Below are 15296 nucleotides of genomic sequence, written 5' to 3'. Positions count from 1 at the left end.
CTTCATCCCCAAGTTGACCTTCCACCTATAAGCCTGGAAACTTACCTACTCGAGAAGCCACCCAAATGACATAGGAGGTGAAAAAGAACTTCTTTGTTTAGTGGACATCCTTCATCTGTCTGCATATGTTATCTGAAAGGATTTGAGCCCACTCAAAATATTCTTTCCCTATGAGGATGGTAGTCATGAATTGGAACATCCAGGGAAGAAAGTACTTGCAGTTAGGCTTGCCAAAGGCCCTGCTCAACATGATGATCAAATCCCTTTGTGGCTCTTTGAAATCTTCCCTCAATATATCAATGGCCTTTAAGCCTATTTTCCTCTCTTCTTCTAGTCAATTTTCATTCATGTGCCTCTTGTTTGAGGTCACATTACTATTCCATAATCCCATGGCTTCTTCTTTAGTAAAAAGAAATATTTCATCTCTTGTGGGGATCCCAAACACAAATCCTAGCATGTCTGGAGACAAAGAAATCATTGTCTTGCCCTGTGCATCTATGCATTTCCTAGTATCAGGATCATAAAACTAAGCAATTGTCATGATAAATTCAAGGGCCTATACTTACTGTGGGAAGATAGTAGCCTCCACTAGGGCTAATCTTTTAATTCTTCTCAATGGGGCCTCTAGCCTTGGCTTCTCCAATTGTGCTCTGATATCCTCAATTTCAATGTGGCCTATCTCAGTGTTCGTGACCCATTTGATTTAATCATCCAGTTTTGACACATTGACTTGCCCTTGGTAATGGTACTTCATTGTTATGGGAAATTTGTCTATCTCTTTGCCTCTCTTGCTAGGATTTGGGTCCATCTAATCACTTCAATCTACAAGAAAGAACCAAGCATTAATCCACTGTATAAAAACATTAAAAAATTCATCCACCTCGAGACTCCGGGGTTCCGGGGTTCCAAGGTAGATAACACCTTTTTAAACAAATGACCTTGGAACTCCAGGGTTACGAGGTTACCAAGTTCTGAGGTAGCTAGGATTAAAACACAAAGTCTGGAACTATGGGGTTCTAGGGTTTCGGGCTTGATATAGTGAAAAAGGGTCCAAAACTGTGGGGTTCTAGGGTCCTGGGTTTGAGATGTGAGGTTAACTTTGGGACTCCGAGGTTCTGGAATAAATCCATAGGATACCAAAAAGAGATTCTAGAACTTTGGGGATCCAAGGTTCCGAGATTTAAACATAGTGGGCTCAAAAGGGATAGACCTCAGAAGTCTAGGGTTTTGGGGTAAACATGCACAAGGAACAAGACTGACTTTAGGACTCCGGGGTTCTGGGGTCGAGGAAGAACAACCTAACCCAAAACTCTGGGGGTCTGGGGTGAAAAACTAGGGCACGCAGGAAACTAAAAATAAGACACAAAAATGACAAAGAAAAACAAGAAAATTAACAAAACAAGAAGATCTAAACTATAGAACAACAAGGAAGGCAAGAAAAATCACTAACCTGGTGAGGAACATCACCTAAGAACACAAAAGGAGCTCGGAAGGATGAAGTCATGAAGTTGGAAGGTCAAAGGCAAGAGCTTTGGAAAGTTGAATGCACAAATGAGCTTTGAAAATTTCATTCTTCCTATTTATACCCCCCCGAACCTCGTCCGTACGAACGCCTTATACAAGACCTCGGGACTCCGGGGTCGAAGAAAAACAAAGAACGAAAACTCACCTCGAAACTCTAGGGATCCGAGGTTTTGGGGTGCACAAAACATGCAAGCAAACCAATGACCTTAGGACTCCAGTAGTCCGAGGTTCCGAGGTGAACAAAACAAAACATACCTCAGGACTCCAGGACTTCGGGGTTCCGAGGTAAACAAAACAAAACATACCTCGAGACTCTGGGACTTCGAGGTTTTGAGGTATATAAAACAAAACATACCTCGGGACTCTAGGACTCCGAGGTTCCAAGGTAAACAAAGAAAAACATACCTTGAGACCTCTGGGACTCTGGGGTTTTGAGGTAAACAAAACAAAACATAATACGAAGAACTCAGGATTTTAAGACTCCGAAGTCTTGAGGCTTCCACAAAAAGGAAAAAGACAAGTCACAACCTTGGAACTTCGGGATTCTAGGGTTCTAGGGTTGTGCACCAAAAAACAAAAGAGACCAACCTTGGGACTCTGGGGTTCCAGGGTTGACAAAGAAAAAAACAAAAAGAAAGAGACCTTGGGACTCTGGGGTAAAAAGAACAAAACACAAAACAAAGCAACATAAAGAAAAAGGGGGACCCATATTTTCAACACAAGGAAACTAATGGGGGTTGGATATGCAGGGAATAACAAATAGAAACTATCTAGGAAAAATGACTCTAGGCAATTTAGAACTTCAGGATCTCTTGTTAACCCGACGCCTCAGGCTACTATCATTCAAAAGGGTGTATAAGAGAAAGAGGATGATCAAATTAATGAACAACCAACCAAGTCCAGAACCAAACAGGATTAACTCTTAAGTGTGTGCAAATGATTTATTACTCCATCATTTTCAATAATGAAGATAAACAAAGGAAACTGGGCCCAAGCTACGTAGGTGAAGTCAACCAATGTGTTTCATGCAGGGTCATCCTGGGCATAGATCTGCTACCATCCAGGTGTTCATAGCTCTGACATAGATACCTCTAGTTCTCATCAAGTAGTGCTCCACTGCCAGCCAGATGTCCATAGCCCAGGTGGAGATTACTTGAAACACCCAAGTTTAGTTGCTTTAAGAGGATCATTTCTTTTCTTTTCCTTTTTCTTTTTGAAAACATCATGGAATATAGAAGGACTATTTCTTTAATAACCTTTTAAGTAAATTTTAAAACATTGAAGTCTGATTACTAGGTTGGGAACCATGGCGGACAATGTGAAACATCCTGACTTCTATTTTTTCACTTGGAAATAAGTTCATCTGATATCTTACAAAACTTTTTGATGTATCTTAATGCGATGGTAGTGTTGAGTTATCAAGCTAGCCTTTTCCAATTGAGGGTCAAAAACTCAAATCATATTTAAACCATTATATACCACCTTGAATGAGTGTAGACAAAGGTTTCACAATTAATGAAATGACCATGAAGTTGTAAATAGCAAAGAGTGAAAGTCTCTCAAAATTAGGCAATTTGTTATGCAAAGGATACATTCCTTTCAAAATCTATGAGAATAAATATATATATCCTGACACAACAAAATGAAAATGAATGAAACAAAACAAGACAATAAAAAATGAAAGGGAAACAAGCATGCAGCAAAGTGAAAACATAACAAACATGCAAAAAAAACCCAAACAAGCAACAAAGAAAATGAAACAAAAACAACTATCTATTAAAAATAACTAATCTACTAAAAACAACTAATCAATTATATACAACAGGTCAAGCTTCACTAGGGGTTAATCAAAGTAGTGTTTGAGGAACTGACCATTGACAGACAATGGTACAAGTTCTCCAATCAAAGAGCTTAACCTAAAGGTGTTTTCTCCAAAAATTTTGGCTATTTGGTAAGGACCTAACCACAACCTTTCAAACTTGTGGTGATCACCTTTCTTCTCCTTGGCCTTATCCAATAACAGAACTAGGTCAGACATCTGAAAGTCTTTCACCTTGGCTCTTTTGTCAAACCATCTCTTAACAATGACTTGGTGCTTGGCGAAGTGTTGTAAGGTATTAATCCTTTTTTCATCAAGTTTTAACAGATTTAGGAGGCGAACCTCTACCTGATCCTCAATTTCAAGTTATTTCATTAACTAGAGGACCGGTATTTGTAAGTTGATTGGGAAGATAGGAGTTTAGCCATAAACAAGGTAATATGGAGAAGTTCCCAGGGCGGCTTTTACTCTATTTCAATCAACCCGTAATGCTTATCTCAGCTGATTATGCTAGTCCTTGAGATTCTTCTCGAGTAGCTTTTTAATGACATCTAGGATGTTCTTGTTCGTAGATTCGGCTACTTTGTTACCTTGCAGATAGTAGTTGGATGAAAATTTCAGTATCACCTTATGTTCGTATGAACATTGCATCAACTGTACGGAAGTAAAAGCAGGGCCATTGTCACATACCAGAGCGAACGTCATACCAAACCTGGTGATGATGTATTCTTTAATGAATTTCAAGACTACCTCCACAGTAGCATTTCGACATGCAATAGCTTCCGTCCATCGAGTGCAGTAATCCATTGTGGTAAGAATGAACTTATGTCCTACAGATGAGTTAGGATTAATAACACCTACAAAATCCAGTGCCCATTGGGTGAAAGGTCTTACCTTGAACACTGGCTGGAGAGGCATGGTAGGATTCATCTCTCTGGAAGCTGTGGTTTGGCATGTATATAGTGACAAACATGCTCATGAGTATCCTTAAAAATACTAGGCCAGTAATATCCAACCTTCCAAATTTGATGTGTAGTGGCATCTACCAACCCATGACTTGTACCATACTTCTCATGGAATTCCTCGATCATGTTACGGGCTTCTTGATGATCAAGACATCAAAGGTAAATACCTTCGTAATTCTTTTTGTAGTCACATAAATCTGTCCACTTAATTAAATGAATATTTAGTATTTATTTGATTATTTAACCATCAATCAATAATTAATTAAATTAATATTTAATAAATTCATCTTAACCCTCTTCTCCTATTAATTAAATAAATTATTCAATTTATTTGATTTAATTCACTTAACCAAATTCAGACCATTAATTAAATAAATAAATCATATTTGTTTAATTAAATCTTCTCTCACATTTAAATAAATTAATATTTATTTAAATCCCCCAAAATACCATCTCTCACATTTAAATAAATAAATATTTATTTAAATCACCTTTATCCTCCACCCACTTGCATTTTCCTACAAATGAAAGTTGCACAACTATTTTAAATAAATAAATTATTTATTTAAAATCCTATTTATCCTCACCCACTTGAAACCTTTAATGGTTTCCCTTAAAGTCTTCAAACTTAATGACTTCCTTCTAGAGTCTTCTCAAGCCTTTAATGGTTTCCCTTAAAGTCTTCAAACTTAATGGCTTCCTTCTAGAGTCTTCTTAAGCCTTTAAAGGTTTCCCTTAAAGTCTTCAAGCATTTAATTTTTTATCTTCCTTTTTCTCATTTAAATAAATTAATATTTATTTAAATATCCACCCAAATGTAAATTACACCATTTAATTGAAATAAATGATTTTACTTCAATTGAAAATCCCAAAATTCCTCCCACTTGCATTCTCCTACAAAATCCACTTGCATGACTAAATCCCTTCTAGATTCTTTTAACTCCTTCTAATTACCCTAATCCTACCTAATCATTGTCACATTCCTAAATAAAAGGAAGTCACTTCTCAAAAACCTCCAAAGTCTTCAATAACCATTAAAGACTTTATGTCTTCAAATGGTTAACCTCTAAATTCTTCCAAACCATTAAAGGCTCTTACATAACCATTTATGGTTAACTCACCTTTTACCTTTGGTTAGAGACTTTCCTCTAACTTAACCATCATTTTGACTCATGGGTCTCTTCAAAGCATTTATTTCTTTGACTAAGGTAACCATTTAACCCTTGCACATTCATTTATCTCCTGGATAAAAGGAATATCCATTAACCTAACCCTAACCCAACCCCCTAGGGTAACCATCATGTCCCCTCAAGCATTTAATGCTCCTTATCTCTCCTCTCAAGCCTCCTCATGGTGACACTTGTCAACATGGGATTGGGTTGAAAGTCTCACATAGATTGAATATCTTTCAATCTTAACCCTTGTTAAGATTGCTCAATCTTAACCCTTCATTTCCCAATTTCTTCTATAAATAGAACCCTTCTCCTCAAGCAAAGAAGGTAGTATTAGAGCATTGTTGTTATACTGGTATTAGCAAAGATATTTTTCATTGCATCACTATCTACACTTGCATAGCATTTTCTTATCATATTCAACCATCTTGAATCTCCATATGGCATCCATGGCTAGTGCTAAAAGTTGAGAGCTACACTCATGTGGAACTTGGAGAGGAGAGGAACAAGGGAGGAGCAACTATGAGCATCTTGATTAGCATTTGGAGGAGTATAGTTTATCTATTCTATATTTGTATTCTTTCTATTTCATGCTTAATATCTCTCTTGATATGCTTGTTTAGGATAATCTTTTGTTGCTAACACTAACGTTTGTTTGTTGTGCTCTTGTGTGTGTTACCATCAAGTGGATTTTCTAATCCTTTTTGCAAAGCATCACTTTCTATAAAGTGTTGAATCCTTGATCATAATTGGCACTTTTGAGCCTTAAAGCTCATCTTTGTGTGGTTGTCAACCCCTCAGGACACTTATTATTCAATAATATAAAAACAAAATCCGTGTACCATGGGTCTTGAGTGAATGACTCCAATGTATACTGTTGGCACTAGATTTGAGGGATGTTAGTCACCATAGCTTGAGACAATCCTTGGCCTCTGACTAACTTCATTTGATGCATCTCCAAATCAAACTCTTCTAAAATTGTCATCCATTTTCCTCGACATTCTCCCAACTCGGATTGCATAAGAAGTGACTTCATTGCTTGATCAGGCACAATCGCATAGATTTTACTCCTTAGGATATAATGCCTGATTTTCTTGAATGCTCTTACTAACATGAAATCCTATTTTTCAAGAGAAGAATATCTCACCTCAGTACTCTTGAAAGGGGAGCTCATAAATGCAATGGGTTTCTTGTCCCCTGCTTGCCTTTGCATCAAAACAACTGCTCCAGAGTGTAACAAAGCAAAAGAATATATGTAAAACAATAGAGTATAGTCAGGACTAATAAATATGGGAGCTTCACCGATGGATTTATTGATCTAGGTGAAAGCATTTTTTTCTTCAGTAGTCCATTCGATTTTAGCATCCTTCTTCATCATTTCATTTAATGGCTTGACTATCTTTGCAAACCTGGTGATAAATTTTCTAACAAAATTGATCTTCCTAAAGAAAGATCTCATCTCCTTTTTACTACCAGGCATTTGTTATTTTAGCAATTCTTCTACTTGATATGGGTCTATAGATATCCCCCTTTCAAAAATTACATGACCGAGGAGTTTTCCTTCAACCACTCCAAATACACACTTCTTGGGGTTAAGGGAAATCCCATATCTTCGACATCTCTCCTGAACTTTTTAGAGGTGTTCCAGGTGATCTTCTCTAACCTTGGAAAATATAGTCAAGTCGTCCATATATATAATAATACATTTTCCAATTAGATCTTTGAAGGCCACATCCATTTCTCTTTGGAATGTTTCCCCAACATTAATTAACCCAAATGGCATCCTTTGGTCCACATATGTTACCCATGTTGTTCACAAAATCTGGTTAACCCAAATACACTTGAAGTTGATCTATGAAATAGCCAATTTCAATCTATGAAAACTTCTGGGCTTGGACAACATAACAAGGATATGAATCCTTATACTCTTCAGGCTCTGCAAAACCTAGGTGGTTATACCTTTGATGCATTGAATAAGACCCATTACACACAAGACAACATCAACAAAAGTAGATGGATCTCAAAAGGTTCAAAAACAAGGAGGGTACTGTAGATGGGATAGATCTACACTTACAACTCAACAATGTTTGAATCATGAGATGGATGGACACAACCATAGAATAGAAAAACAAAAGATATTCTGATTTTGGATTTTTAAATGATGTTCTGACAATCCTTCAATGTTACAAAATACCAGTGCCTTATCCAGGCCACATATGTTACCCATGTTGTTCACAAAATCTGGTTAACCCAAATACACTTGAAGTTGATCTATGAAATAGCCAATTTCAATCTATGAAAACTTCTGGGCTTGGACAACATAACAAGGATATGAATCCTTATACTCTTCAGGCTCTGCAAAACCTAGGTGGTTATACCTTTGATGCATTGAATAAGACCCATTACACACAAGACAACATCAACAAAAGCAGATGGATCTCAAAAGGTTCAAAAACAAGGAGGGTACTGTAGATGGGATAGATCTACACTTACAACTCAACAATGTTTGAATCATGAGATGGATAGACACAACCATAGAATAGAAAAACAAAAGATATTCTGATTTTGGATTTTTAAATGATGTTCTGACAATCCTTCAATGTTACAAAATACTAGTGCCTTATCCAGGCCACAGAGTCATGCATAAAAATGGAAGAGAAATCTCAGATGCAAGCTACTCTCAACATTAAATTTCTATGTATGAATGCATTACATTAATACAAGTCTCTTCTCTATCACAAAACCATACATACATATCCAATATACACATTAAAAATCATTAATGTTGAGTTCCAGGATTTAAATTCTTCGTTGAAGAATACCCAAGAGACAAACATTACATTCTCAGAGAAGACTGAAAGAAACACCTCAAATTATCCTTGATAAGATGAAACTGTATAATTTCAAATGGTATTCTGAGGACAATTTTGTGGAAAATCACATATGCCTTGCACATGTGTAAACCTGCAAATTGAAACAAGACCTACATCAAAAACAAAAACCTAGAATAAACACACTGTCATTTGCAAAAAATGAAAAATGTCATCATTGGAACCTGCAATTTCAGGTTTCTCCCTTGGAGAAAATCTCTCAAAAAACTGGAACCCTTACAAATGAGAAGAAAAGGGAATATGAAGAAGGGGGAAAAAAAACCAAATTGCATTAGAAATTGCCATGTGTCCCCCTTTCTCCAACTGAATATTTTCCTTTCTCCTTCCCATGGAAACTTCTCTCAATATATCCAAAATCTATTGAAACAAATGGTACAAATGGATTCCTTGTCCCGAGAGCTTTCCAATGGTATATGATACTTGCTATTTTGGGTAAACAATAACCCCTAGGTGAATTAATCTCTCAGATGGATCCATCATTTAAATTTTTTGAATTTCTATCTATAGTGAGGACTTTACATTTAATTTTTAATTTTTCTCCATTTTTGGCCCTGTGTCCTGCCACGTGGAAGTCTGTGATTTGCTTGCAGGGTCCACTATTCACCACCTGGGATGACACCTCACTTGTCTGCCACTTCACCACCGTGTGGATCGCCACCTATGTGCCACTGGACTGCTCCATCATCACCACCTTAGCGGGACCTGCCAACTCATCTACCACCCAGATCTGCCAGCTCATCGGTCACTACTCCATGATGGTTAATTGATGAGCACCTTTGCTTTACGGAGTAGCGACAACTGTCGATCATCCTCGAATTTGCACGATCTTTAATCCACCATTTTCTGCACGTGCTTTGTTGCTGATCCGCGATGGTTAACCGATGAGCATCTTCGCCTTGCGGAGTAGCAACCACCATCAATTGTCCTTGAACCTGCTCACCAGTTAACTCATCCTTCCTCTGCAAAATTTGCTTACCTAGGGAATCATGCACACGTGGGGTCCATCTGGTCGTCAGCTAGCCTCCTTCCTTATCGCCCTGGGAGTCATGTACGCACATGTGGGGTCCACTGGGCACCCAACCGACACCTTGCATCAAAAGCCTTCGAGGCTTTGACACTATGGTTGAGTGTGTTCTTAGTTTTAAATATCAAAAAGATCCACTCCTCAACCAATGTGGGATATATGGTATTTGCACATTCCCCTTCTTTATTTTGGCATTTGCATTCGCCTAGAAGTTTTTAATGACCATGTGATCCCTGGAGTAGTTAAAGAAGGTTAGGGACTTTGCATTACACATTCCAATGTTTTTGTTGAAAGTTTAAAATGCCCACTCCAACCCATACATGGAGGATACCAGCAATGTACTTGCCCATTCTGCATTTTCTGAAAACTTTCCATGCCTCCTCAATCACATAGGGAGGAGAGGATTTGGCTTCATCTACTAATTTGCATTTACCTGAGGTTTCAATGGCATTTACCCATACCACAACTCACACCACGCGAAGGAGGTTCAAGGATATACACCTACCAATATTTTTGTTGAAAGTTACTAAAGACTTTTCAACACCATTCTCTAGCCTTTGCATTTGTTAGAGTTTCATTACCCTCCACCATAGGAAAGATGGGCAATATAAGTGCCTTGAGAATCCCCAATATACTCAAATTCCATGCAGGAAAGATGGGAAAAGGTTGTGGAATTTGTCTTACACCAATGTCAATTGCATTTGTTTGGAAGGTTCTTTAAAATCCTTTCCCAACCACCAACGTAGAGGGAGGACTTGGCCATGGGCCTGCCAATTTAATTACTGAAGACTTCAAAACCCCCACACCATCACTTAGGAAAAAGAGGATTTGGTTTTAAATTCTCCAATTGCATATGTTGAAAGGTTTTCATTTCCCATGCCTATGAAGGGAAGATGCTACCAATGTTAAATGACTTTGGTTTTATGCTAGGCAATAGAATTTGTTGAAAACTTATAAAACCCTCTCCATACCACACCATCTACCAGGTGCATTTACAGTTTTTTAAATGTCTCCTCTGTCATTGAAGGAGGATTTGGCACTAAACTCGCCAATTTGAAATTTCCTAGAGTTCTATTAGGATCTTGAACTCTTATGACATGTCTTGTGATTACAATCCACATTAAAAAAATTTTGAAATTCTCCCAGTCAACCAAGTTGCCAATAAAATCAATGCACGAGCATGAGCCAACTCGGGCCCCAAAGTGGGTCCGACTAAAAAATATTTCATTTTCATGTAACTGACCTTTGAAATTCCTCACAAACCTTAAACATACCTCTGGAATCGATTGGCACCATTTTCTGATCATTAAACTGAGTTTTGCAACTTTCAAGCACTTGTGCCACATTTTCGCATTTAATCCTAAAGACGTATTTTACAAACTGGTCAAAACACCTTTCTGTACTTTGCAAACTAAGAGGTGTGTACTCTGATATACAAACATGAATTCTACCCAGCAACTTCTCAAGATGAATCCCGAGTGAAGAAATAGTAATGGTCAAAGATGACCAACTGGCTCAGTCAGCACTATGAACCTAATAAAACTAGTGCGCAGGGAACACAAAGTGCCTTTCTTAAAAATATCAAATGATCTTTGTAGACCCCCAAATCTAGGGCATAATTACCTTGAAGTACACAAAAGACCTTGGAATGCTCAGTTCGATCGGTAAGATGACTGGGTGCAAATAGTGCGCTCATGGAAATAGCCACTTTAACTAATGTAGCAATGAAAATGCAGAAAACTGACCAAACAAATTGGTAGGGGCCTCAAACTAGAAACATAGCTTGTCTTTTATACCAGTAGTAGCCTAGAAGAACATTCTGGCATGACATTCACCGGGGCAACTTTTACATGTTCAAAGTGAGGCTCTAACTAGGGATGAAATAGGGACTTGTGCAAACCATAAGCTGCAAACGGATTGAGCTTACCAAACTAAGAAAATGGATTCGCATGGACTTGAAATTTTGCATGTTGACTCACATTTATGCATACAATTCAATACACCTTGAATTTCACCATGACAATCAACCAGTCAAAAGTTATAGGCGCCCAAAGTAGGCTACTTAATTAAATTAAATTTGCACCTATGATGCACTTTCAGCTCACCCCTTGAAATGGGTACTTGATAAACTAATCCAAACTGAAAACTGAAAGTTGCAGAACACTTCATAGGCCAAATGAAAGGTGTAGGACACATTTTCCAAGCCTTACCCTTTGAAAATCAACTGGCTCCATTTTAACCTCTCTCTAACTAGGCCACCTAGATGAGATTAGGTGCCTTTTTGAAAATGAAATAGCAAAATTTTGAAATGGGCCTCTCAAATTACTCAAATTTAATGAGTCCCAACAACCCACTTCATTGTAAACATTGTTTTCATATGATCCCCATAGTTCACCAAAACTTGGTTATATCCAGAATAACCATCTAAGAATGACATCATTTGTGAATCATTAATAATTTGTAGTACTTAATCCAAGGAAAGAAGCGGGTAATTATCTTTTTCAGATGCCTTATTGAGGTTGCGAAAGTCCACACAAAGCCGAATTTCCCCATTCTTTTTCCTTACTGGTACCAAATTGGTGACCCAAGTAGAATGACGTACTGGGAAAATAATCTTAGTAGAGAGCAACTTTTGTACTTCCTTGAAAATCAACGGTTCTATCAGTGAATTAACTAGTCGTTGCTTCTTCCTGAACGACTTTATATTGGATTTCAAGGCTATAACATGGGTGATGATTGATGTATCGAAAGTTTTTAGATCTTCGTACCCCCATGCTATTACATCAATGAACTCTTTCAAGATTTGTAGAATTGTCTCTCTTTCACTTTGAGTACAAATCTTCCCAATATACACAATCTTCTCTTAGCCTTCTAGACCAATATTATGTGGTTCATATTTATCGACATCTGAATCCGTTGTTAATCTATCTTTTACCCTAGGATCAGAGTCAAAAAGCCTCTCTAAGGTGACAATACCTTTAGGAATAACGTTAGTTGGTAAATTCATAATTTCTTCATCACCCACTTCATCAAGATCATCTGATTTATCCTTCTCATCAATGATTTGTTCTTCAAAAGCCCCTGAATTGGCAACAAATGCTAGAATGTGGTTATCATCCTAGAAAACTTGAAAGTGTTTGATACTATCAAGCACAGCAGGCATGGAGACCAACTCTACGAAAAACTTCTTCAAAGGGGATTGGCTCACTAGTTCTAATATACTTGCTTCTACGGCCAATGCATCTGATATTCTGTTCATTTTCTTGGGTTCTAGCTGAATATTGAAAGCATCAAAATCCTCATCCAAACCCAATACTCTATTCCTATATGCTACTAACCTTTTATCATGACATGGATATTGACTTCGCACTTGTTTGACCACCATTTCAGAATCTCCCTGCACTTTCAAGCATTTAGCTCCCTTCTTATTAGCAAAGAGTAGTCCTCTAATTAGGGCCACATACTCTGTCATATTATTAGTGCAATGGAATTGGAGCTGGTAGGAGCCTAGAAAGGTTTTTCCTTTTGGGCTTGCTAATTCTATGCTTGCTCCACTGCCTTGCTTGGATCTTGACCCGTCAAACTTTAAAAAACATATTTCATCTTTCAGATTCTTTACATTCTTCATCTTAGGGTCAGTGGTCAAATTAGCTTCTGGAGCTAATTGTTGTCTCTTAGGTTCAAGGTCTTGTAATACCTGAGGTTGTTCAATTACTAGTTGTAAGAGTACTTCAAGGGTGTTAGGAGTAGTCTATTGCACTTGAGGTTGCGCTTGAGATTGGGTTTATTCCTTCTCCTACTTAGGTGGGGTATTCTCATTCTCTTGTTTGTAAATCTCAACCATGAAGATATCCTTGTTGCATTATCAAAATTGGGAAGTTTTGTTTATAAGATCCATTGTTTGGGGTATTACTCCCTTGCAACTTGGAACTTGAATTTCTTCCATGTTGATGACATGATCAGCATCCTCACATGGGACTGGGCTCATCAAATTTGTAATCTCATTCTAACATGGGATACATGACATCTCTGAGTGCTCCTCATGATGTATTTGACACCATTTTGGAAGCAACAAATCTTGTATTTTCATAGTATCCCCCTGCAAATTCATCCCTTGGTTTACTGTTGTAAGAAAATATTTGACCTGCCCTCTATATACAGTCATATCAGCTTGATGTAACTTAGGAAGGGCATGTGCAGAGAAAGTGAGGATTTCATTTACTCTATAGACTTCTAGACTCACTTCAGCATATGCCACCTCATTAGGAGCTCCATAATTTGTGACCAACTTCTTCAACTTGGGTTCACTATCAACTCGGATCTAGTTGCTCACCCCTTCCATGGAAGCCATAGGTATGTAAAACAGGTTGAGAAATAGCCTCCTAGATTTTTTGACCAATCCCTACTGAGGAGCATCCCATACACCTCTTGAATATCCACCACTTGAATGTCAATGTAATAGGATATGCAGGGATCAACACCCAATTAGATATATACATCTTTTAATTCTCCAATTACATTAACCTCAGTCTTGTCTAGTTGTACCACCTTGCTGTTTGCACATACTGGGTTGAGACCGAGCTTTTGACATACAGAGTAGGGCATTATGTTTCCTAAAGCACCTAAATCTACCAAACAATTGTGTATATTCTTTCGACATATCCTCAAACTAAGTAAAAATGGTGGGTTCTCAATTCCATCACTACTGACATTGGTGTTGACTTCATTTAGGTCAGCCATCTTAACCTCATTGCTCTGTGACTCTAATAGTTCCAACTTCCTAAGGAGAGCCTTCTTTTGTTCAAGGCAATATCTGAGTACCTCCATTAAGGACATAGTGGTAGCAGTCCTCTCCATCTCCTTGGTAACATCAAATGATCCTTTCAAAACATATTCTTGCCCTTGAGTTTGTCTAGGGTATGTTCCTTGAAAATCCTGAGGAGGGTGAGGATTGTTGCTTGCATTCACATCGGGAGGTACAAATCCTCCCTTTGGGGGAAGTGGCTCTATTAATGGAGCCTTTCCTTGACTCCTAAGATTGTAATTATCTCTTGTCTGAAAGGCCTGAGCATCATAAATACATGGTTCACCTTCAGCTTGAGCTTGAAACTCTTTGCATAGGAACTTGTCAACCAACATTGCGGTATTAACTTTCTCGAGTTCATCATTAAAGCAATCCTTTAGTTGAGAATCAGCTTGAGTGATTCTTATGATCTTCTCTAACTGGGCACAATTAACCTTGGAATGTGCAGCTATATCATGCAACCTACACCAATTAGTCAATAAATTCATATCAGCAAGGTTAACGCTTTGTGTGTTATTTGGCTTATCTCATGCGTAAGGATGATCATGGTTCACCCCACCATTGTTTGGATCAGTGTTCCATTTCCTATTATATGGTTTGTTGTTATACCTTTGGTTTTGGTTCTAGTTGTTGTAATTTCACTGATTATTGTAAGGTTGGGATTGGTTATACCCTCCCGGAGGATTCATCTTTAACTGACTCAAATCTGAAGTAACTTGTGGGATCATTTTCTTTAATGCCTCTACTTCAATGGATATATGAGATCCTTGACCCTCAAGCGTCGTAGTTGGAGGTTGTCTTGTTGCATGAGAATTACCAAATTGTTGATTTTCCCCTTGTACTTGACCAACATATTGTATTTGACTGGGAGCAGCATTGGTATTATTCTGCCAAGTCAAATCTTGGGCAGCAAACTGTTGATTAGCCTGAGTTTGGGATGCATGGATTGGCACCGGGTTCATTATTGGGGCTCCTATAGGTAAAGGTGAGGGTATGCCGAGAAGTTCATTATAGTTGCCTTTATTCACTCCTACGGGTAAATTGTATCCAACCCCCATGGCATTTGGTTCAACTCATGATTCATGCTAATCACCAAG

The sequence above is a fragment of the Cryptomeria japonica genome, chromosome 8, assembly GCF_030272615.1.
Source record: "Cryptomeria japonica chromosome 8, Sugi_1.0, whole genome shotgun sequence".
NCBI lineage: Eukaryota > Viridiplantae > Streptophyta > Pinopsida > Cupressales > Cupressaceae > Cryptomeria > Cryptomeria japonica.
Note: the sequence above shows the minus strand (reverse complement) of the source record.